Genomic DNA, 25,502 nt, shown 5'->3' with positions numbered 1-25,502 from the left:
TGTATGTACATAAATATCGAATATATTTTACAGTCTGTCTAATTGTTTTGTCTATCCTATCTTAATGTGACATATTCCATTATATTTGTGGTACTGTCTGTCTGACTGGTCTCTGTTTCTCTTTGTTTGGCCTGTATGTCTAATCTAAATATGTGTGGTCATACACAACATGAATGTGGTCATACACAGCATACGCAGCACCATTACCAAAGTTCAGTCAGTGAACTACAGATAACCCTAATGACGTATGTATATGGATATAATGCTTCTATATTCACGAAGTAGATTCCTCTCTAGCTGTTAACAACGTCCATTTAGTCTGACTGTACTGGAGCTTAATTTGACTCAGTGAAGGATGAGTTGCTTTGAGGATACACACGTTGACCATCTTCCCTCTGCTCCTGCTCTTCTCCTGTCGTCTCATCGCAAACTCTTGTGCACCCTCTGGTGCTTGCTAGTCTCCAAAACTTCTTTGTGTTGCCTGCTTTGCAGATTGTCTTCCTTGTCTCTGTGGTTGCTCATTATTCAGAGACAGGCGGATCTCAGGTCATCTGCAGCTGCAGCAAAGGAGAAGCAGGAAAGATGGCGATCATCCATTAGACCGGCCGCATGCATGAAATACAGGACAACTTTTAGGAAGAAGATCGCTTCTCCACCAGAAGAAGACATACCTGTGAGTTTATAACACAATTTACCAGTTTGTTCAAGATCATGACTCGCTTGGCTTCATGGTTCAGGAGCACGTCGTTGTTTGGTAGATGGAATATATTTGGAGATAGAGAAGCGAGCGCCTCGTGAGTGACCTGGAAAGAGCTTATCTTTTTTTAGTGTAGGACCAGACGTGGTGACTTGAGATAGCTAGCCGGGGCGAGCGAGAATAAACGGGTGAACGAACGAACGCTCAAGCTGGCGCTGTCACCCATGGTAGGCTATTCAAAGTCAACTAGGTTCTTCTACCTACTCATAATATTCTACAAGCCCTCCATTCGTGTAGCTATATATCTTTCGTTTCGCGTTTTGTTGTCAAACTGGACAAGGAGGAAATAAGAGCCAAGGTTCTAAGCTGCGTGTTTCAGCACTAGGTCGGGAGTTTTATTTTGGCATGTCTGGTCAGGGGATTTAGCGTCGGTCCCCCGGCTGTGGTGTGCGATTGCTTCAAGGAGAAGCCATTGCACGGATTGCTCTACCTCCTCTCCCAGCTCAGTCAGCCAGAGCCGTGTGAGAGCCCAGCCTCCATTAGCTACAGTCTGGCTGGCATAGCCGCTGGTACACGTCCAGACACTCACAAAAAGCCATGTTCAGTGTGTTATGCTCCCGATGGCTTGGTCCCTCAATTAAAAACTAATCGGCTGGGGATTTCATTTGGTTCTCCATATGATTGGATCCATCTAGCTACCAGGCAGCTTCATGGATGAAATACCACGTTTTTATTTTCAGTTTAGACTTTTATTCCACGAGTCTGATCAGCCTGGCTCTCGTTCTGGTGGTGTTAGCAGAGCTGTTTTGGATGCGTATGGTATGTTGTCAGACAGGGCTCTGAAGTCAGGTATGTCATTGTGGGGCTTCACCATAAAATGGAGGAAGGCAGATGAGTCTCAAAGGAGAGCCTGGAGTAAGGCAGGAGCTCTTACGGAAGAACAATGGTTGACTTTCTTCTCCTCTACAGCAGCCAGGACTGTTATAGTGAGTAGTTTGAAACTCTTTATGGATACTTCTAAGTATAGTTAGCTTTATTTCTAGTTAATGGTCTTAAAACTGGTCAAGGTGACTTTTATTGTATTTTTCAGTATTTTCAGTTTATTACATTTGTTTCCCATTCCACCTGTTATGTTATTGCCATTAATGCAAGGAAGAAGTGGTGGTGTTATAGCAGTGTTATTATTGGGGTCCCAGTGGTAGACCAGGGATATGGCTTGGAGCATACAATGTGATGAGAGGACAGTCAGTCACACAAGAATGAGATGAGAATTTTAATTCTGAATAATGTCATGGTTGTAGCTGCAGGTTGTTAACGTTTTACAAAGTGGTGTTCCCCAAACACTCGTATATGCCCGCACACACACAAACACACACACACACACACAAAGAAGAGAGGAGAGGAGCTCTGGCATGACATTGGGCTACCTCAAGAAAGTTGTTGAGAGTAAAGCAAACAACTTTCTGAACCAGTTTGCTACACATCAACCATCTCACCATGCAGGGTACGGTTATTTTAAAATGTTGTCTACAATACATTCAATTAACACGGCTCTCCAAAAGGTAAAATTAATTATTTAAAGGTTATATTACACATTATTTTTATATTTTGAGTGGATTGCAAATATGTTATGCATATTATGAGATTTAGTGCTTGAATATGTAGTTATACCAGGGCTATAAGTAGTTTGTTAATTTATAATTGTTTTGTACTTATTTCCAATGTTAACACTAAGTGTACTTCACTTCAACTTCAGTTTAACTGTGATGTATAACGTAGCTTATCACTGAAGGAATGGCCCTCCTTGTCACGGTGAGGAGAAAGGAAGGTGTGTTTTGTGCCTGCTTGCTTGCTCTTGCGCTCCTGCAGACTCCCTCGTACTGGCCACAGTGAAATCTTGCTGACAAGGAGACTGAGCTAGACACACTCTGCGACAACTGTAGGCTAGGAGGCAATCAAAATGGTGGCGCTAGTCTCAGTCTGTCATGTCAAGGTAAACAGGTTGTCAAGGAGAAGCTAGCTGGATGTTTTGACTGAAAATATGTAGGCTTGTGGTTGAGAAATGTTTTTCTCAGGTAGCTTCAGAGCAGGTTTTGGTGATTTGCTGGGGAAATATTTTCTTGCTAGATATCTTGCTAGACTTCATACTGGAGTTTCTATATAATATTTATAGATGCATTTTGTGCAATGCATGGTCACTTCCTCCCTGAAAGATATTGTGATCACATATGTTACCTTTGTTATACTATGATCACATTGACAATGCAGCACTGTACCAATTACCTTGTCATTTCAGTCCACAAACAACATGTTTCCTTAGTATTTCCGCTGCTAGATTCTTCTTGGATTTCCACAAGAATTCGATCAGAATAGAAAAAAAAGGTCTATGTATGATACTTTCCTGTAAATTATATTTCCTGGTTCACAATGTAATGACTAAGTGGTAAACATCTTTGTGAAGTGAACCTCAAGTATATTTTTAGAATCACTCTACAGTGCTATTAGGCTACTTACACTACTGGTGGTTTGTTCAATATCTCCACAGGTTGTGTTTGGGCTCTGTAGATGTCATACGGTAGGCCATTATTTGAGTGGACAATATACAGTGGTTTTTCTTCAACATAAATAATGATAGACTGTGTGCAGGAGCTTCTGTGTGATACACAGTATTCAGTTCCTCATTGTACTCATTACTAATAACAAAATGTTTATGTTAAACTATGTATGGAATGCTGTAGGAAGAATAAGGATAAAGCCACAAAGTCACTCCAAATTGAGCAAGGTGACTTAGTTTCCACAAATATTGATGTTCATATTGATGTTTTTTCCTCATTAAGTTGAAAGAGGATTGTGAACATTTCGTAGAGTTTTCATGACTATGGTAACTCAACAGAAAGAGGGACGTAAAAAGAGACAGTTTAGATCATTTTCAAGATTGCGTAACAGGATTTTTAGGTTAGGTATTTCAGGATTACATCAACAATTCTTCTTTTTTTTTTTAAAGGGAAGGAACTAGACAACAGAATGAATGTGACCTCTCAGTTTGGTGATGGTTTGGAATCGACGGATGTAGGAAAAGGAGCACAGACGAGTGGTGGTGTGATGCACTCAATACTGTAGCTACCTGGGGCAGTGGCAGGGACTGGAGAGAGACACACAAAAGCCGATTGAAATGGTCCAGTGAATGCTTTCTTGACATGATGCATTGGCTCATGAGATGTAGCCCACTGCAACGCTGAACACACTTTTATACAGCAGTCAACATGGCACTATTTCAGAAAGGCTCGTGTGAGCCAATATTGGACATTGAGTGTGTTTTGATACAAAACTCAGCTACCCGCTTTCTGATTAACATACATTTTTATTCAAATGGGCTCATATAACAGCTGTAGCTGCTGTTCATTTAATATGTAGATGGCAGAACACAGATCACTGTAGAAGAAATAGATTACGACGTGTTTTTCTTGTAATAGGGACATTCAGCTACTGTTGCCATGTTTCACATTAGTGCTTCTGTCTCCTCATGCTAACTGAGGAAGAAATATTGAAATCAAAGTATTTAACAGTTTTCTAGCATTTACTTTGTATTACAAAATACATAAGAGGAGGTTTCCCTTGTTATGCCAGCTTCTGAAAGAAGCTGTAGAAACTTCTGACAACAGTATCCTTGTGGGACATTTCTTAACTGTATTTGGCAATACAGAATGTGAGGGCTGCACTGACTTACACTTATTTTTTTAAATGATGAGGCACAGAAACAAGATACAAAGTCCAAGGCCAATCCTGGCACATCCATGCTACTCCCTGTGGACATCTAGGCCTATTTTGACCCAAATGGAAGAAGATCCAATGTGTGTGTTGTCGCCAAGTCATCTAACAAGTTACCATATTTAATCAGGGTGATAGGCTAGCTACATGCTTTAGCCCATATGTTAGCTAGTCTGGTTAGTCTCATCCATAATCCTTCATAAACTTTACAAACAAGACACAGTATTACAAACTCTTTCAGCTAACTCTGAGCTACTTCTGAGCTGCCTGTGGTGGAAAAATTCTGAATTCTTTGGAGACGCCTGTTCCTAAGACAGTCTGGTGGCAGGGGACAAGGCCCTCTTTGAGAGGGAACAGGAGTGGTCTTGTAGAGGGGATTCACTGGCTTCAGCCAACAAAGCAATGAAGCTGTCCAACGTCGATTAAATATTGAAGGAGTTGGAAAGGAGGGCTCACTGGTAAGTTAATATTAATCGGTCTCCCTCACAACTTGCTTCTCTTCAAGAGGGTGGTTTGGCTCACCTAAAGGGAGACAAAAAGAGTTTCAAAACTATTTCAAAAGTCAATATTTCTGTCAGGCTTTCCAGTTTCTACCAGTGAGATCTGTGTCCCACACCAAGACCTCCTGACCAGCCTGTAACCTCACCCACACGCTGTAACTTTAGTATCTGCTATGTCAGAGTTACACACAAGAAGGCTGTAATACTGAACATATTGGCAAATGTCCAAAGAATACGTCATTATGAGAAATGTTGCCTGTGCCTCATAAAAAGGAATGTTTTTATATTACTTGTACTAAAATGTGTCTCTAGCAGAATATAGTAATGGATGAGAAGAAAAACAGGACACATTTATAGACCTTTGACCTACAGTGTCTAAAAATAGACTAAATGCTTGAAAATATATCTGATGATGACCATCACTGAAGCAAGATAGAAGAACCTTGTTCTTATTGAATGCTTTGACATTGTGAGCAAACCCCAGAGCATTGAGAGAGTGAGATGATGTAATCGTGTAGTAGCCTAATCTTGTAGTGGGCTAATCTTGTTATAACTGATTCACAACCTTTTTACACCTATTTGGTTTTCTGTCATTAGTGAATAGTTATATCTTTGTAATAGATTTGTGGTCCCTCAAGGAAGAAATGATCTATGTGCCCCAAAACTATTTTAATTGCTAGATTCAAATTGATTTTTAAACATAGCAAAATGGTGCTAAACTGAGATGTGTTATGGGCTGGTTGCATGGTTGCATGGTTGCATTGTGGAACGATGAATGTATCATGATTTCCTGAAGCAATTGGCTATCTCCCAAATGTCACCCTATTCCTAACATAGTGCACTACATTTGACCAGAGACCTATGGATCCTGGTCAAAAGTAGTGCATTACATAGGGAATAGGGTGCAATTCCAGACACAAGCAAAGTTTCTTTCCTGAAGTAATTGTCTTTGTGGAAAAACACTTCCTGGTTGCTCTCCATGACTGTCCTTGGACATCCGTCTTTGGTTTTTTGTTTCTTTAAAGATGCACTCCTAGGTTTTTTTTCTGTAATTTAAGCCATTTGTTGTGGAAAAAAAGGAGAGCCATAACTTATGCTTGAGTTTTACCTCAACCAGACTGAGTTGTACTGTTGGCCACCTCTCTCATCTGTTAATAGGCACACACAGTAAGTGTTTCCATTTGCCATGCTTGTCCTTTTTTACGCAAACCTCTTGGTGTGGACCTTTGACCTTGAGGCCTTTTCCTTTTGATGGAGATGTCTGGATTTTTGACTTCTTATGAAATAATAATGATTTTTTTATATGGCATTATTGTGGTGAACAGCTGTCAGTTGGGAGATAATGGAAGTTCCACATAATTTGAGAAGGGTGATTAATGGAAATGGTTTTAGATGTGTGAGTCAGATATTGCTGTTGTTTCATAGTGGATGGTCTGAATGATTGTAGAATGATTGTTTCTTGAGACAGTTGGAGTATCAGATGTTTTTTTTCAAATGTAGTGCAACCCTTTTTATTTGGCTAATATGATGAGGAAATTCTGACACTATGCCAACAATGCATTGCCAGGCCTTACGGTTTACGTTGAACGAAATGCCTTTTAACTAGTTATAATTTTACATTGGGACATCTTGAGGTCTCAAAGATTGTTCCATATTTGAAAGTAGTGTACACTATGACCCTCATGATATCTGTCTGCCTTCTGAAGAAACGGAAGACTTTGTGGTGATCATGTAAACATCGACCAGAGAAAATTTCGCTTCTCCTATCCATGGCAGCAACGGCAGAAAACACGAAACAAACTGGCCCAAATCTGCGCTCTTAGCTGAACAGTCTCCATCTGTGTAACAAGATTGCAGGGTGAAGGCAGACAGCAGGATAGGGAGGGGGACTGGGTTGCCCATGCAGACCTTGAGGATCACAAAATGGTGGATGACCGTCCAATGCCACTGAGCCACTGATACTTCCCTGTTCTCTGTTCCTCTGCTTTGCAGAGTGTGGAAGCTTTGTGAAATGGAGTCCTTTCTCTGTCTCTCTCTTGCTAGCTCTGTACACTGCTCTGCTGGTCTCTGTGGTGCAGAAGATAATTCTGTCAAGCCAGAGGGAACAGCCAGCCAAGTGAGGTGACTCTGCTTAAAAGTGGTTGAGCAATAGTCTGATGAGACACTGAACCCCAGCCATGCGTGGCAGGAAGGAGCCAGAGAACTGAGGCTCTTATCTAGCCTTGCTGTCTTCAACCCAAACCTACATTGGTTTTAAGGATTTACTGAGCTATGTTTTGCTATTTGCAGTTTGAAGGTCACACTGTCAGCTGGTGAAGTCATAATGGCTTTCGTTCAGATTCATAGAGAAACGTATGTGTAAAAAATTTGCCTTGGTTTGGAACTGTTACTGACCAGCACATGGTCTTTCTGTGAGTATGTACCTAGCCTGCAAGGTATTCTTCCATGATGAAATACTGAGGTAGCGCTAGATGACATGACAGCACAGCTATGGAGGAGCACTCTTCTTGATCTGCGTTTCCATTATCTCCTGCTTGTGCAAGAGGCCATTGCTCTTGAGTGCTCTATGTCGCAACCACCCTTTTTTAGAAGCAGCACAGCAACAATAGAAGCTTTCTATGCGAGACAAAGGCCACGCTACCCTCAGAGCAAGCTTGTCCTGTGCCATAAGGTGTTCTTTTGATTCAACCTTCTGAAACATGGAGTGGTTTTGATGGAAAGAGGAAAAGGGAAAATATTTTTGTTCTCAGGCAGGGCAGGCAGTAGGCAGGCAAGCAGTTTTGGCAAAAAAGGAGAAAGGAATGTGGCAATATTAACAATTAAAGGCTAGCAAAGCAGTAGCTAGCTTGGGTGATACCAGTTAAGCATCTGTCACCTGAGGTGAAAAAATGCATCTATGGATTTTCAGACACTGAATGTGGAAAAGTAACTGCTGTTCTTGCTAGAGCAAATGCTAATCCACATTTCACGTTTCACCATGGATTAGCATCCAGTTCTGACTAACTATACTAATGGTTTTTTTTAAGTCTTTTTTTTTAACTATCAGCAGAATAAGTCCTTGAGGTTCAAAGATCAAAATGCTAGCCCTCTCTTTGTTATACTGCGTTATTACTAAAGCTGAACATACATTTTAAAAGTGAGTGTATTTCTCTTATTATTATAGCTAATACAAAACCAAATTAAATAAATGACTGTAGATTAATCATTCTGAGGTTGCTCCTGATTTCACGCCTCCCAAAACATAGTATGCATCTCCAATTGCCTACATAGTGCTCTCCTTTTGACCAGGGTGTGCCAAATGGGACTCATAAACTAAGGCCAGTCAGACAAGTCAGACAAGTATGTATCTATGTAAAACAGCGTTGGGGTCATATCTTATTAGGTCTCTTTAATTCCAATTAAATTATTGAAATTGAACTAGCTACAAACCATAGGAAGAATTTGAATTAAAGGAAGTAATTAATTCATTGAAATTAATTGATATTCCAATGGCCTGTTTATTTTAAAATCGTAGTATCATTTGTTTTAAACATCATGAAGAGTTACGAAGGCCATTATGGTTGAAACCATATATTGCTAAATATTTATATTATTTACAGAAATATGCTACATTCATCTTTTGATTTACCTATAATAATTAGTAATTTAATTCATGTTTTCAAAAGCTTGAGAAAAGACCCAACAAACATTAAGAAAACATACAGGGGTTGAAAATTAAAGGAAACACCTAACAATATATTAATATCAAGGACCTAATAAGGAGTAGGGCCACCATTCAGAACAGCTCCAATCCTTCTTGGAATATTATTATACTAGTCCGGAACTCTGTAATGTCATATTGCTCCATTCTTAAAGAAGAAAAGCATCCAGTTCTTTGAGTGGTGAAGGAGATGGACATCTACTTCGCTCTCTGCGCTCCAGAACCTCCCATTAAGGTTCAGTAATGTTCAGATCTGGTTATAAGCGGACGTATTGGAAGGTGTTTGACATCATCCTGGTGTCCATAAAGCCAGACTTAGCAGTGTGTATGGGGGCATTATCATCCTGAAGTATTGGAAAATTATGAGGGAAAAGTATTTGCACTATAGGCTGCACCTGTTCCTGTAAAATGGCCTCATATTCTTTGGCTGTTATACCACCATGCAGAGCAATCATCAGACCCAATGACTCCCACGAGATGGCCGCCCATACCATTACAAATCCCCCACCAGGTTTTATGGTTGGCAACAGACATTGTTGGCTTTCTCCAAACTTAAATCCTGTATTTGGAAATAGGGTAAAAGATTACTCATCAGACCATATACAATTTTTCCATTGTTCAGGGGATGAGGTTTTGTGCTCATTATTCCAAGTTATGTGTATTTGTGTGTTGGCATTGTATACAAGTGGTTTCCAAATGGAAGCCCAGCCATAAATTCCAGCTTTGTGAAGCTTACGACATACAGTTTTTGTTGAGACTGGGTCACATAGGTGATGATTCAATTCTGTGTTTATATCTGAGGCTGTATTTTAAGGGCGTTCAGCAACTATCCTGTTAAGTGACTGTCTATCGATACATTTGTATTGGTAATTGACAGTCAACTTACTTTAATGCAGCTGCGTTTGTGATTGTAATTTAGTAACTTTAAATTAACAGTCCTTTCTATGTGGTGTTTCCATTATTGTAACGGTTGATGAGACACAAGCACAGGGATAACGGAGGAAATTTAATAGCAGAACTTGAATAATAACAAAAGAAACACTAGACAACTAGACAGGACAGAACAGAACAACCGAAACAAAAGTCATATGCCAAACATAGACTGACAAGATACACTGTGAAAGGAGTAACTTAAATAGGAACAGTGATAAGGGGAACAGGTGAGGGCGATGAACAACAAAATAAGTGTCCTAACGAGGGAGAGAAAGTGTCGGATAACGACAGGCTTGCCGTGCCAGGGCGTGCCTGGAATTTTGTACACCCAGTGTATTTGATTTATAATCAACTAAATACTTGGAATAATATGTGTATTCAGGGCTGTCGCAATTACATAATTGCCTAATCGGGATTATTTGAGCCAGATCGCAATTATTTTATAGACAACAATCTTTTAAATATTTCTTGATACAATATCCAAAATCATGTTTCCAGTCTGAATAAGGGGTTTAGGCAAACGTTAGAAATGTCTCAAATTATGTCAGTTTCCAACAGTTAGGATGTCTAATGGGGAGCAGAAGAGCATTTGACAGCTCTGCGGAAAGTTACAGGCGCCGATAATTTTCTAAAACTTGTTCTCCTAATTTCAGTCTTTTTAAACCTAGTTAACAATTGCTTTGCAATGCACAGTAATGTCATTTTGCAACATTATTATTTAATAGACAAATGTGTTTCAGTCCTTTATCTGTTGCATTAACTCTGATTGACAAAAGAAAAAAACACTCAAGCGTGTGTACATTTATTTTATTAATATTATAAGTTGAATTTTGTCATTTCCAACCATATTTGAGCCCAATAATTTGGAGGTGGTGCTTGAAAGTGCAAACACCACAAATCTGAAGGATCATTTCCAGATCCACCAAGTGTATTTTTATAATATTATTAGGCTTACACTATAACAGTGGCATAAAAAATACAATATAGACAATTAAATTGTTCATCGCAATTATTTGTGTGACAATTAATCGCCAAATAAAATGTCATAACCGTGACAGCTTTATGTGTATTCTTTACATTATTAAGTGTTATAAACATTTGATCGGATATTCTAAGAGACTTTCATGTTTTACATTTTGGATGAATTGCTTGGAATTAAATTGAACTTTCTTCAACACTAACTTCATTTTGATATTTGAAATTGACTCCAACCCTGGTATAATCAGGCCTTCAGTTGAGTGTTGGGTCTTCTGTCTGAGAAGCTTCATATTTGTTGGTTAATGGTTGACCTAGTTCAGCTCTATCTGCCATATGCTTCCTGGAACACATTTAATCTCAAATCAAAGCCAATTTCTGTAGTATTCATGTTGGAGATTGGAGAAGATTATTGTACATTACAATCAGTTCATTTCGAGAGATCCAATCAACATGGCCAAATATAAAAAATAAGCATTTATAAAATGTTTACGGAACTGTTTAATATGTTGGAGAATAAAATTATTTTTTTCACCGTCCATGGTGGAATGAATGACTCATTATCCCCACTTACGATTAGGAGGAAAAGTTTTAAGAGATATTTCACCTTTTAGGAGACGTTTCACTTAAGTGGCTTTTATAGATCATCATTATGTTTTTGAGACCTCTTATGCTTCTCACCTGCATGAATTGATGTCCCAGTTCACCATGCCTGGTAGCTGCACTAATGTGCAGAGATTCACGGGGCAATGATGACTAGCCCATGTCTGGCTGATGTAACTTCAGATGGCTTCATGATACTAGGGTCTGTTTAAGCATTTCAGAATAGGGCTACTGATTTGGGATTATGATCTGAAAAAAAAAAGGATCGGTGACCAGCTGTTATATGATGGATTGTGAATATGGGCCTAGGTCTACATCTGAAATAACAGCCCATCCCATATTAAATGCAGTACTTGACCAGTGAATATATGGGGACAAGGGTGCCTCTTCAATCACCCGGGTGGAATCCATGCGTAATCCCTTTTCATACACTTCTGCAAATGAGCAGAGTCACATGATCAAACAATTTCAGGAAATTCTTATCTACTGAATTCCTCTTTCTTCTCTAGTTTACTCATTGGATGGGCCCAGAAGATCGCCCCTGGTCATTTATATTTATGCTCTGTAGGGCTAAATTGTAGGCATGAGAAAATACGCATTTTAAATGTGGATATATCATTTTAAATGTGTTTACATGGTGTCTATGTAGATAACAGAAATTAATCAGAAACTCACCTTTGCAGAATGGTTGTCTGATTTAACTTGACAGTGTCTCCCAAAGATAAGGAAGAAAATGTTAGGGAGTACCTCCCAAAAGGCTCTATAAGTTCTCAAAAGTAGTGCACTAAATCTGATTTTAAATCCACATTTACACTTACTTGAAATTGTATTTAGTTAATAGTCTCTGCCAGATATACAGTATACATAAAGAAAACAGACACAAGCTAAACATATTAATATTAAAAATGTATTCAGTAAAAAAATAAAACATGGCATATTATCTGATTGATAGTGAGGATATGTAATTTACTGTATTTATTAGGGGTGTAACGGTACAGGTATCCATACTGTACTGTTCGGTACAGGACATTTGGTCAGTATGCACTGTGATCCAAATGGATATAGACTAGTTTTAACGACATTACTTTGTGCGGAACTAAAATACTAAAGTCCGAGTTTCCCCCTGAAGACAGATTTTAGAGCCGTAAATTAACAGCTGATGTAGCCTAGCATATGTTATGCAAGCTCATAAATAAATATGGCAAACGCAAAAGACAACCCAGATCTTGAGGACCTTCCTATATCCTTCAGGTCTCCCATTTGGGAAAACTTCATAAGAGATGTTATGTTTTGCATGTAATCTTTCCACTGTGACGAAATCGTACCGAACCGTGACTTAAAATCTGCAGTATGTGCCGAACCATGACTTTTGTGTATCGTTACACCCCTAGTGATGGGTTGTTCTGGTCATGACTGACCCAAAACCGTTTGCCAGAGTGTCCAAGAAGTGGGGCGTCTGGTGTGGATCAGCTTCAGGGATTATCTTTTCTGCGTGATTCCTTCTAAAGTTGTTCAGGTTCTCTAGTGGATGGCAGGTGACAGCCAATGACTCGCTTAGCAGACCAGAGAACGCACTTGGACTCAAACCAAAGAGTGATGAAGGATGTCAGGACTCTACGATTTACTCACAAACCTGACCTATTACTGTCCAAAAGAGTTTTCGTTTTTTCCGACAGTGCAGATTGCAGATCCTCAAATAGGCTTTCTCGGTCACAGCTGTGATGTGTTTCCTCCTACTTATGGTTGCGGGAGATGATTGTCCCCAGGGAGTTAATCAGATCACTAATGTTGATGGTTGAGCCTTTGTTTTTGAGAGGGAAAGATGGTTTTGGATGTATAGGCCTAATCAACTCTATGGTTTTTACTTTTGATTTATATGTATACAGTGTATATCTTTGTTCAGCTTCCCATTTTCCAAAATGTTGTAATATACACTTGTATTTCCAACCCTGTCTAATTGCCCAGTCTAAGACTCCCAACAGAATCGGGAGAGTAGAAAACACACTAAACCTTTCTCCTAGGTACGGTACCTCCATCAAGCCATTCTTTCTTTTTTTTCACTTTTGTCGTGACTTGTGTAAGGGATGTCTTTCTGTTCCCAAGTGATGCTGGGCAATTTGCACAGGGTTTCCAGCTTTTTGTCAGCTTGTGGCACTTTCAAGACTCAAAGTTAGAGTGTGGTGGTCTACCAAAGAACACCTCAGCGCCACCCAGCTGGGTTTTGACATTATTTTACAGGTTGTTGCAACTGAGTTGTGCCATACATAAAGAATAGCATTCTATTACCACCATGGAAACATCTGGCCCACTGGAAAGGAATGTCAAAAAGGGTAAAATATCAGCCCTGTTCCAGTGTTTGGTTGTGACAGCCTCCATTGTCCTAACCAAACAGTCCAACTCAATTCTGGGACACCAGGCTATTCAAACATACTTTGATTTGACTTTTTTATATAATGTAGTCATCAAGAGAGCATTTTGGCAAGTTCAACCCCTTAATACCAACTTTATTATGTGTATATATTATCTGAATTATCAGTTTTACCTTGAATTCTTGCAATTTTTTGTGTAACTGTTGGGTGCATAACGAGGGCCACAGTTTTAATTTGAACCAAAATAACTCCAATGGAAATTTTTTGGAGATTCTTTTTAGGTACATGGTCTGTGACAGATTCTGCACAGACCCATGCTACCTAAGGTGATAATTGGTGTAGGAGGTTTTGCTCTGCTCAGATGGTTGACAGCTTCTTATGTAGCTTGGTGGGGGGTACGGGTGACCCAATTTAGTTGACTGGTTGATTGTTTGTCATTAGGCTCTTCATCGACCAAGGTTTTTTAGAGCAGTCAGTAAGTGGACTTTTTTAAAGTCTTCACTTTAAGTCTGTGGCTCTAAAGGATGAGGAAAGATATTTAATATTCTGGTGAATAGCCATTTTTACGATATTTGTGAGAAACAAAGGAAGGCTTGCGCTTTTGGCACTGACCACTGCTTACCAAAGTGATCTAGATGCAGTGTAGAAATACTATTACTTCCATCTGTATATATGATACATTTCTACAAAAATGCAGGTCTAAAACCATATCTTCTGTTATCAAAAAAGCCTTGGCGTTTATAGTGCCCTAATTACAGGCTACATTTGAGCCTGTGTGTGTGTGTGTTTGTTCAGGAGCGTAGCTTCAAAACTTGTGAAGGGTCCTGTCTTCTTATCTTCATTCCTCGTTATATACTAATATGAGTACCATGGCTCATTTGTTATATGTCATCACTCATTGAGCTTTAAAGTGGAACTGCAACGATTTATCAAGTCCTTTTATTAATGTAATACAATCACAAAGCATGTTCTAAAGACTAAAACCAGGGATTTTTCTGCTAAATGTTTTTTTTTCGGCCAATAAGAAAATACCCAAAATAAATTGAAATCCACTCAGTACTTATAATACGGTACTACGGTACTGTTGTACAATAATCATTTCTGTATTGCCAGTGAAACAATAAAGATATTGTGAGATATTAGTGAGAAAAATTGCCCAAACTGGAGACACTACTAGGTTGTCTATATGTTTAAAAGTTAGCTATGGTAATGCTGGCGTGTGCATTTTAGTCTTGTGAACAATTAAACAGGTAGCTAAATAATGGGTTTATATTTGGCCTGTGAAACCATGGAAAAAAAGGCAAAATAACATAATTCTTTACCTCTCTAAGAGGCCATGAATGGAAGCTTTGTTTGCAAAATTTCACTAACAAAAGTAATGATATATCATTCATTTAAATGTTTAAACATTTTTACTTTTGGAAAAGGAATCGTAAACTAATGAGCAAGGACGGATCTACATTCTATGAGGCCCCTGGGCACAAGTGTCTTTGGAGGTCCCCCCAACCCCTGAACTTACACAACATTCGCACACACGAACGTGTAAAAACTGTAAAACTGCTCCATGTCCTCTTAGATTTTTAGGTTGATTATGGAACTTTTTTGAAATTACTGGGACATTTACTTATCAGAATGCTTGCATTGGTATGACAAATATATTTCTTCCAATATAAGTTCTGCACAGTTTTCCTGGTATTGCTGATTATTTCAACTCATAATAATCTTGGTTAAGCATTGACATAGCCTAAATATATAATGTGCTTTTTTATCAAATTAATATAAAGTAAAATAATGTTTTTTTTATTTACAATGATTATTATTGTAAATTTATAAATGCTTTGTATCATCCAGAGCAACTTACTGTGACAATCCCAGCCGAACGGGATCATTCTGGTTCATGTTTTCTGTTTCTCCTTGGGTTGGTCATGTACTTGTTTAGTCTTTCCTGTTCACATTTGAGTTAATCAGTTCATTCCATTCACCTGTGTTTAGCCCTCACCTGTTTCTGTTCTCCTTGTTAGTCTGTGTATTTAGTAACCCTATTTCTCCCAGTCTTTGTGGATCTCTCCCAGTCATTGTTATGTTACATTCCTGTCTGTCTGGGGTTTTTGGCATTTGTTATTTAGCTTATCAGTTTTGTATTTTTCAGCGCATGGGGCTTGGTTTTGTTTTAAGTTGCATTAAAACCCCCTCAGTTGCTCCTGTATTTGCTTTCCCCTCCCATCCTTCAAATGTGACAATTGAGTCTGAGAACAATCATATCATACAACTACAAACCTACAAAATAGCTCTAAACACCAAAAATAATAATTCACGTATATAATTAATTATTATTATTAGCTCACATTCATGGAAATGTCTAATATAAATATACTGTATATAATGTACAATATTAAATAAATAATACTAAATACACTGAACAAAATTATGAAAGCAACACTTGTTTTTGCCCCCATTTATCATGAGCTGAACATAAATTGTTGCGTTCATACTTTTGTTCAGTGTAGATCAAATATCTAGGAGCTGGTAGTTAGAGGCCCTGGTATTGGTTGTGGCGTGACCAAGGGGCCCCTGTTTAGGTTACAGATGGACCCTGGTTTGGGATGTGGAGGAAGGGCCTTAGTCAGTTTGTGGAGGAGTACTGGTAAGAGTGGAGGTGACCGTGGTATGGGTTGTGGAAGTGTCATGGTATGGGTTGTAGAAGGGCCCTGGTATGGGTTGAACCCTGGTATTACGTGATGGGCTGAAGGGTCCACATTGAAATCAGTCTATCTATCTGCATTTTGGAATCACAGTAGATTGTCCCAGGTGGCTCTGACCATTAGGGGCCTTGGTGTGCCTTGTAGCTTGAGGCCCCTAATGGTCTGAGGCCCAGGCCCCATTTGCCCAGTCCATGATCTGGCCCTGCTAGTATGCCAGTGACTGAAGCTATGACAGAGGTGCTCGAAGAGGAGCAGGTTGAGGGACAGCTAGCAGGAGTTTGAACACAGAATTTTCGACCAGGATTTTGTAATGTATCATCTGATTAATCCAGTCCATATGTTCATAGTTTTCACTTTCAATTGACTCATGACATTGTTTTGAGCGTATTTCAGGCCTATGCTGGAGGTAACTTATCCATCAGGTTCATGTGGATAAGAGTGTTTAAATAACATGAATGTAAATAATTTCATAGGACATGGATATCTGTAAAATATCCAAAACAGTATGGCATGTAATTTTGCGGAAGGACTATTCTCAATTTTGTTGCCACAATAAACGTGTATGATTATAGCTACATTTAAAATGCTGAATGTTCTCAGCTTCATGGGACAAAGAATTTCAGGAAATTAGCTTTAAAATAACAAAAATATCCTTGGAGAATTCTAAAAAAAATATTTAAAAATATTAGTATGATAGGGAGGGTTGAGGTTAACTCTCAATAAGTATTACATTTTGTGGAGTGAGGGGCTCAACGTCGCTTATTGTTGTGTGCCTAGCTACGCCCACCATCTAAGCCCCTTTTTGATCCAGAAAACAACCTGTACCACTGCAAAAACTGGACCGATAGGGAACAGCCATCTTGACATGGCTTCAATCGAACCAGCCAATATAATAATTGTTGAAATGCCTCTGCCAGGGCTTGACATTAACACTTGTCCGTTCGTCCGGGAAAAGTACAAAAAAAAAAACATTTAGACTGCTCTTGTCCAAATTGAAAAATAAACTAAATCCTTATTTAGCACCAATTACCGAGATTGCATGGGCTAAACTAATTCAGCTGCCAGTTGGTAGCTCTTAAAGACTATTTTTGTCACAAGATCTGTGGTGTCTGCCTGCGATTTACAAATTTGCATGCTTGAACATCGTATTCCGAGAGCTAAAGTTAGTCCATCAAAAACTTGTCTGATAGCTGTTTCCGAAGTATTTCTGTCATTTGTTTAAAGGGATAGTTTGACCCAGATGAATATTTGTGAAATTACGCTTACCCTGATGTGGAGTCAGTTTGCTTCCGATTACAATGCAGCTTTTGTGGGTTGGGACATACTGCATACTTTCAATTCATGAATTTGAACGATGCTAATAATGCTTATTCCAGGCTGGGACTGAGGTGTTTAATGTCCTTTTGTGAAAAATGACTCCATGGGTCTTAAAGAATATCTTAGGGGTTGGCTGTCAAAATTAGGCAAAATACATGGAACTTCTATCTCAGTATTTTCTGCTATTGGACAAGAAAGAAATCTGATGCAATTGGGTTGCTTACATTATATTTTCAGATTGTCCAAGATCTTGGAAAATAAGCATGGTAGAGTGCCCTGCTAAGAGGCATCGTGGATTGCATCAGGATCTCTACACTTACCAGAAAAATACTTCACTACTTTTAAAAAACTGTCTAGTTAACTATTCCGGTCACCTGAATTTACACCAAGCAGTAGTCAAGCACCAAGACAAAATATCAGTGTACATATTAGGCATAACTTCATAAACATATAATATTTAATATTATAATATTATTTTCCAACTGTGAGTGAAGGAATCTAAAACAAAAATCCAGAAAATCACATTGTATGAATTTTAATTAATTAATTAGCATTTTATTGCATGACATAACTATTTGATACATCAAAAAAGCAGAACTTAATATTTTGTACGGAAACCTTTGTTTGCAATTACAGAGATCCTACATTTCTGTAGTTCTTGACCAGGTTTGCACACACTGCAGCGGGGATCTTTTGCCCACTCCTCCATACAGACCTTCTCCAGAGCCTTCAGGTTTCGGGGCTGTCGCTGGGCAAAAGGACTTTCAACTCCCTCCAAAGATTTTCTATTGGGTTCAGGTCTGGAGACTGGCTAGGCCACTCCAGGACCTTGAGATGCTTCTTACGGAGCCACTCCTTAGTTGCCCTGGCTGTGTGTTTCGGGTCGTTGTCATGCTGGAAGACCCATCCACAACCCATCTTCAATGCTCTTACTGAGGGAAGGAGGTTGTTGGCCAAGATCTCGTGATACATGGCCCCATTCATCTTCCCCTCAATACGGTGCAGTCGTCCTGTCCCCTTTGCAGAAAAGCATCCCCAAAGAATGATGTTTCCACCTCCATGCTTCATGGCTGGGATGGTGTTCTTGGGGTTGTACTCATCCTTCTTCTTCCTCCAAACACGGCGAGTGACAGACCAAAAAGCTCTATTTTTGTCTCATCAGACCACATGACCTTCTCCCATTCCTCCTCTGGATTATCCAGATGGTCATTGGCAAACTTCAGACAGGCCTGGACATGCGCTGGCTTGAGCAGGGTGACCTTACGTGCGCTGCAGGATTTCAATCCATGACGGCATAGTATGTTAGTAATGGTTTTCTTTGAGACTGTGGTCCCAGCTCAGTTTCTTTGAGATTGTGGTCCCAGCTCTCTTCAGGTCATTGACCAGGTCCTGCCGAGTAGTTCTGGGCTGATCCCTGACCTTCCTCATGATCATTGATGCCCCACGAGGTGAGATCTTGCATGGAGCCTCAGACCGAGGGAGATTGACCGTCATCTTGAACTTCTTCCATTTTCTAACAGTTGTTGCCTTCTCACCAAGCTGCTGGACTATTGTCCTGTAGCCCATCCCAGCCTTGTGCACGTATACAATTTTATCCCTGATGTCCTTACAAAACTCTCTGGTCTTGGCCATTGTGGAGAGGTTAGAGTTTGTTTGATTGAGTGTGTGGATAGGTGTCTTTTATACAGGTAACAAGTTCAAACAGGTGCAATTAATACAGGTAATGAGTGGAAATTAAAAACTTAGGAAAATAGACATTTTAAAATGTTGTCCAATTGTTTGGTATACTGGACTGTCAGTCAAATTCTTAAGGTCTGCTCCATTTAGCTTGCTTTATACATTGTGACAACTAGAATAATTAATTGGAAACTCTACGCACCCTGCATGCCCAGGATGCATTAGCTGCCCTTTTTGGCAGGTTCTGACCTTAAGAAAACCTCCAAGTTAAATTAAGCACACCTTAAATATTTGAAAGAATTTCAGATGTCATGTATTTGACCAAGGTCTGATAGCTTAACTGCGGTCTTGGGTTGGAAATTGTAGCTGATGCAGCAGGAGCAGTTCTGTGTCTGGTAATCTTGTCTGTTCCACATAAATATTACACTGGGAATAACAGTTTGCTAAAAAGTACATGAAAGAGCCTGTAGAGTTCTGAAAAAGGGTATAGTGGACAGACCAGACAACGATTGACATGTATTAGAGTGACAGCAAAAGGAAAATGGGGACATAAAAAAAAACTGTGCAAGATTCGCAGTATACCACCTCATATGTGAAATATGGTGGAGGGAATTTTATGGCTTGGGCAAGTGTGGTTCACTGAAATGGTTCACTTTTTCATAGATTTTCATTGATGATGTAACCATGTAAGGCAGTAAAATAATATTCTGTAGTGTACAGAAAGGTCTTGTCGGCTAACTTACAAGCAAATGCCTCCAAACTTATGTGATCATACAGGAAGACAATAACCACAAACATACTACCATAGCAACTAGGGGAAAAGTGGAAAGTTATCCAGATTTAAATCCATATGAACATGCCTTTCATTTCTGAAGACGGGACTTTAGAAAAAAGCACCTCAAAACCAACAACTGTTTGGTAGGGTCAATGATTAAGGTTGTTATTGAATGCAGAGGATATGTGATCAAATGCAAAAAATAAGTGCTTAGTTTGGACATTAAATATCTGTCCAAAAACATTTTATGCCTGGAATAGTGTTTTTATTTGAAAATGGTAAAATCAATATACACTCAAATGAAACCAAAGGATATACAACACGGTTTCCAAAGTTTAGAATGTAAATATAAACAGAATGCAATGATGTGCAAATCATTTTAACCATATATTCAATAGAATATAGTACAAATACAACATATCAAATGTGGAAACTGAGACATTGTATTGTTTCTTGAAAAATGTATACCCACTTTGAATTTGATGACAGCAACACATTTCAAAAAAGTTGGGACAGAGGCAACAATAGACTGGAAAGACTTGTGTAATGCTAACTGTTGGAATAACACACAACTAATTAGGTCAATTGGCAACAGGTCAGTAAAATGATTGGGTATTCAAAGATCATTCCAGAGAGAATGGGTCTGTCAGAAGTGAGGGTGGGGGTGGGTTCAGCTCCAAGAGAAAGACTGCATGGGAAAATAGTACAACAATCTAAGAATAATGTTTCTCAACGTAAATTTGCAAAGACTCTGGGGTTCTCATCATCTATAGTACATAATATAATTAAAGAATCACAGAATCTGGAGAAATATCTGTAAGCAAGGGGCAAGGCCGAAAACCAAAACTAGATGGCCTTGATCTTTGGACCCTCAGGTGGCACTGCATTAAAAACAGACATGATTCTGTAGTTGAAATCACTGCATGGGCTCTGGAACACATCCGAAAACCATTGTCTGTGAACACAATATAATTGCTGCGTACACAAATTAAAATTAAAACTCTACCAGGCAAAGAAGAATCCATATATAAACAAGATCTAGAACTGCCACCACCTTCTCTGGGCCTGAGCTCATTTAAGATGGACTAAGGCAAAGTGGAAAACTGTCCTGCGGTCTGACAAATAAAATTATTTTAGGAATCATGGACGTCGCGTCCTCCGGACTAAAGAAGAGAGGGTCCATCCTCCATCTTATCAGCGCACAGTTCAAAAGCCAGCATCCGTGATGGTATGGGGTTGCATTAGTGCACATGGCATGGGTGACTTGCACATCTGTAAAGGCACCATTAAAGCTGAACAATGTATACAGGTTTTGGAGCAGCATATGCTGCCATTTGGATGTCTTTTTCAGGGACGAGCTGAAGGTCGCTATCAAAGCAACCTGGGCTTCAATAACATCTCAGCAGTGCCCCAGGCTGATTGCCTCCATGCCACGCCGCATTGGTACAGTAATTTGTGCAAAAGGAGCCCCGACCAAATATTTAGTGCATACTTAGGAAATGTACATACTTTGGAAATCTTTGCATGTGTTTTGATTTAATTAGCTGATTAAAGCTCTTCTCAGGTCCACATTTCTGTATTACATATAAAGTTTTTTTGGAGCTGTATATACACATACCTGAGCTCTAGAACTGTCTGAGATGGCCCTTTAATTTTACATCTGGGGTTACTATACATCACCGTCTAAAATTAAACTGTTTCAGACATTTACATATAAAATCTAGTCTTACTTTATCAAAGGCCTTTTTCAAAATTTGGTATTAGGCCAGCTATATTAGCCTTTTCGTTTTGTTCTATTATTTCTAGTAATTGACGTATGTTATCTCCAATGTATTGTCCATGGATAAAATCAGTCTGATCAGGATAAATAATTTCCAGTATATATTTTTTGTGCAATGTGCAATGCATTTTCTCTAATTTCAAACAATCAATCAAATGTATTTTATAAATCCCTTTTTACAGTTTTTAACAGTTTTACAGATACCCAGCCTGAAACCCCAAAGAGCAAGCAACAAGTGTTAATGCACAGGGGTTAGGAAAAACTCCCTAGTAGAGTCCAAAATAAATAAGAAACCTAGCGATAACTATTTTAACATCAAAACATTTAGTTTATTTTAATTAAACCTAAGCGTAAGCGGAGCATTGTCTCTTACTGACTGACTGACTGACTGTGTGAGTGATTTAGTGAGTGACCTTGTTAAATACCATAGTGGTTAGAGAAGCCTCTAAGCTATAGGTTCCGCAATCGAATCACCTCACAGTCAAAACAAAGTATGCATTTAGATTTGTTCCGGATAGACAAAAACTTTGCTTGCTACAACCTTCAGTATCTAAGCCTAAAATAAAACTGTTTCTGGTTATTTTGCAACTGTTTCTGGTAGATTTTCAAAGTACGCCTGCGTGCATGCTTTTTGGGTCAGGATAGACAAAAATTTTGCTGGCTACATACAACATTCAGTAGCTGCGTTATAGTAAGCCTTAACTAAAACTGTTTACGGTTATATTGCAACTGTTTCTGGTGGATTTTCAAAGGTACGCACCTGTGCATGTTTTTTTGGGTAAAAATATAGGCTTTATCAAAACCCCTTGGGAAGTAAAAGATTCTCTCATCTTTTCACTTGACGAGTAAGTCAGTTATCGTCACCTATAGTTATTGTATAAATGTCATTCACATATGAATGAAAAAATTAATAATTTGTGCCATGAAATGAAATAGCTTTGGCAGGGAAAAGTTCATCTTCAGCCTCGCTAGCAATTGCTCAATTCTTATGACTATTCCTAGAATGTTAGTAGATACTAGTAAGCCTATCACTGGCTAATAAGCTGTTATTGCGGCCAGTGGCAAAAGCCATACAGTTCATAGACACTATTTGTGGTGGAAATAAACTTAATAAAAAACATGAGTCAGTTTAACACAATGCTGAATGGTGTCTAGCGACTAAAACATGTAGCGCCTTGGTGTAGTGGTTAAAGACTGTGCCATTCACGTAGGAGACCAGAGTTAGAATCCAGTCAGGATGGCGATATTTAATCATTTTAATTGCGGGCCACAATAAAACTGTTTACAGTTTTAGTGCAACTATTTCTTGTGGATTTTCTAAGTACTCATCCGGGCATGGTTTTTGGGTCAGGACAGACAAAAACTTAGCTAGCTACAACATTCAGTAGCTACATTTAAGTAATCCACAACTAAACCTGTTCATGGTTATACAGTATTGCAACTATTTCTGGTGGATTCCACGATTTTCATGTCTTTTCACAAAAAAGTCAGTTATCGTCACCTATATTGATAGATACTGTATCAAAGTCATTCACAAATGACTAATTAGCTGTTAAAATGGCCAGTGGCAAAAGAGGATTTGTTCAGGATAAACAAAAGACCTTCTTTAGCTATGTTATAAGCCTAAAATGAAACTGTTTATCGTGACTATTTCGGGTGGATTTTCAATGTCATTCACAAATGGCTAATAAACTGTTAAAAGCCATACAGTTCATAAATTCTATTTGTGGTGGAGGAAAACGTTATACATTTTACTCAGTTTAACACAGTGGTTAATGGTGTCTAAAGAAATATTCAAACTTGACATGATGTTAATGCGTGACATACGTATAGCTTGGTGGTGTAGTGATTAAAGACACACACTTTCACGTGGGTGATCCAGGTTTCGAATCTCGAGGGGGCAACAACGATCAATGCTTTTTATTTGGGCCGGCTGAACTAGGCTTGCCTGGTTTCTTGTTTGTAAGAGTAATTACAACAGGCGTAAAAAGGATTCTTCAGTACATCAAAAAAGTAAGAAGTTCTTCTACAGTTATTAGATCTTTTCCCTGATCTTTTATTGTTACAGTATTTATGTCTGCTATTGATTCCTCATTTCTTATTTTATTCACCTGAGCCAGGTATCTTTCTTTTCTTCATAGCTTAGTTTTGTTTTGTGTAGCCTCTCCTAACTACATTTGAAAGCGTCCCATACCATTATGAGGATTGGCTGTATCCATGTTATCTTGAAAGAAGTTACTTATAAATTAAATTGGTTATAAAGTTGTAGTCATGTAGCAGGCTTTGATAACATCTCCAGTAGACCTTTCCCCTTGTAAATTTAATGGGATTAATCTGGATGCCAATCAAATCAGATCAGAATGCATTCTTTGTTCTATCAATACTTTACAGATTTTCGGGACATGCGAGAATGGGAAAAGAAAGGAGTCCAGGTGGCTTGCTTGAGTAAGACTCCTCCACGTATACCTCATTAGGTCTGGGTTTTTTTGTATCCATATATACTACATCCACTGTGACGATGATGTTATGGATTTCTTTAAGTGCCATTGGGGGATAATTTGTTGTATGATGTCCTTTATGATCAGTAGAAATATTTTGAACATTGTTGTAATCTCCTAATATAATATGGTCATTACCAGCCTTTAAATTTGTTTTTATAGATCCTATTTTATTTGGCCATAGAGATTAACAAGCCAGATCTTTTTATCAGACATTTTCATTAAAAAAAATGTGCATCTTCCGTGAGTGTCCTTGACATTGAATATTTAGGTCAAGATTTTGGTTTATCAATACCATCACCCCATTTGAATTCCTTTGGCCGTGTAAACAGTGTATGTTCTCCCCATTCCATTTTCCACCAAGCTTCATCTGACAATGTAGAATGAGTTTCCTGCAAACAATAAATAATATGTTCCTTTTCTTTTTACCATGTGAATACAGACCAACTTTTTTGTAATCAACCAAGCCACTGCAATTAAGATTATTATGGTAAAGAACAGACTACAGAATCACAAAATGCTTTTACAGTTATTGTGGGTGACTTATGTAGGGCTCCGTTGTCCGGCTGGACCACAAGTCCGTTGTTGTTGTATAATATTCCACTTGTGACAGCTCTTTTTCAACTTGTGCTTTGCATTTCTCGTACAGCTCTGGGATGGCAACTTGAGAAAAATAATTGCGTGATGGCATTACCTACCGCTTGTCAATCGCCTGGATAAAACCCTCTTTGGTGACCGTGTTAATTGGTACCATGTCTTTGGAAACATGAAATGTTATTGAATCTGTGATTTCTCTCTGCCGTTTGGAACCTTTCTCGTATGGTGTAATACTGGCAAAAGCATCCGAAATCGATTTTTGCTTTGGACGGCATTGAGATGCTTTGCACTTGGCATACGAAGATTTGTGGTGCCGCCTTAAATGATCGAACAAATTGGTCGTGTTGTGGCAACAATTGCAAGGCACTCTCGAAAAAGTACCTGTTTTTGGTCAACATCATGATGTCTGGATACAAAATATTTCCATGTAATAGACGATGCATTTCTTTTTGCAACCAAATTCTACATTTTGGTCTTTTCCCCGCACATCAGTTTGTCAAGCGAAAGCAGAGCCTGCATGTCAATAAGTGCAGCAACGAACCGTGTTTAAAATAATAATAATAAATTGTGTACCCAATAACCCATGAATCAGAGTAAATTACCTTATCAGA

At 38.8% G+C, this 25,502-nt stretch overlaps 1 protein-coding gene across 3 annotated transcripts in view; it reads left to right on the top strand.

Moving 5' to 3' along the window:
• The first annotated feature begins 548 nt into the window (after positions 1–548).
• znf462 (zinc finger protein 462) overlaps positions 549–25,502 on the top strand; it is a 71,508-nt gene continuing 46,554 nt past the window's right edge. For 2 of the 3 annotated variants that reach the window (XM_010892831.3, XM_010892829.3), the window contains exon 1: positions 549–673. The gene's annotated coding sequence lies outside the window, so the exon portion shown is untranslated. Of the gene's footprint in view, positions 674–1,179; positions 1,684–25,502 lie in introns of those variants that run through there. The other variant, XM_010892830.4, reaches the window with a different exon arrangement.

The sequence above is a fragment of the Esox lucius genome, chromosome 14 (genome assembly GCF_011004845.1).
Source record: "Esox lucius isolate fEsoLuc1 chromosome 14, fEsoLuc1.pri, whole genome shotgun sequence".
NCBI lineage: Eukaryota > Metazoa > Chordata > Actinopteri > Esociformes > Esocidae > Esox > Esox lucius.
The sequence above is the reverse complement of the archived record's forward strand: the minus strand, read 5'-3'. Positions and strand labels throughout refer to the sequence as shown.